Consider the following 1,176-nt stretch of genomic DNA (forward strand, 5'->3'; position numbering starts at 1 on the left):
AATATCTCAGGGCAACGCCCTACTGGCTGTAAAGTCACCCCTGAACGGCCATAAATCTATGCATAAGGTACCCTAAAACCCAATGATCAAAGAAAGTGAAAGCGGCATGTAGAAGAAGAAGAAGAAGAAGAGATTGGATTTATATCCCGCCCTTCACTCGGAATCTCAGAGCAGCTTACAAACTCCTTTCCCTTCCCCTCCCCACAACAGACACCCTGTGAGGTGGGTGGGGCTGAGAGAACTCTGACACAAAATGCTCTTTCAGGAACAGCTGTGCCAGAGCTTGTGACTGACCCAAGGTCACATCAGCAGGTGAAAGTAGAGGAGTGGGGAATCAAACCCGGTTCTCCCAGATTAGAGTCCGCACACTTAACCACTACACCAAACTGGCTGTAGTGTAGAGGGTACCATAAAAAAATTTCAATGATCAAAGAAAGTGAAAGCAGCATGCAGTGCAGAGGGGAATTTCTGCTCCAGCGTGGGTTTCGTAAAACAACAGAGGAGAAAGCCAATGCAGACTCACCCACTGTTCTCTTAATTTCCAGACAGGAACAAAGTTTGGGCTTCAATTGCTTGTAAATGTGAATGCTAGAAAGTGTTGACATCTGGGAAGCATGGGGTATGTAAGGGAAGCATGTACAACTTTCCCAGGGCTATTTTGGGGCAGGAACGCACAGGAACGGAGTTCCGGCTGGCTCCCAAGTTGACCACGCCCAGCAGGAACTCATTAGCATAATAGGCCACACCCAATAGCAGACACTGCTCCAAAAAAAGCCCTGGGTTTTGACAACAAACAAGGTAAACAGAATAAGAAGCAAAAGGTGGGTGTGGCTGGATGACTATACTTCTGGTAACATGGGGGTGTGGCCTAATATGCTAATGAGCTATGCTCTCATGGGTGTGGCTGGATATGCTAATGAGTTTCTGTTGTTGGGTGTGGCCTATTATGCTAATGAGTTCCTGCTGGGCTTTTTCTACAAAAAAAGCCCTGAACTTTCCCATCCCCGAGGTTTTATTTTTCCAAAGCGACCCCTGTTCCTCCCAGTCGATGGGCCTCGCACTAGTTAATGTACTAATCTTACCTCAGAGCCCAAGCCCGCTTTTCTTCAGCTCAGTAATAACCGCAAGAGCTGGCGTCAGCCTTCTCTTCACTCTTCTTGTTTTCCCGCCGTTTGC

Source organism: Gekko japonicus, unplaced genomic scaffold, assembly GCF_001447785.1.
Source record: "Gekko japonicus isolate JY-2015 unplaced genomic scaffold, Gekko_japonicus_V1.1 scaffold3112, whole genome shotgun sequence".
NCBI lineage: Eukaryota > Metazoa > Chordata > Lepidosauria > Squamata > Gekkonidae > Gekko > Gekko japonicus.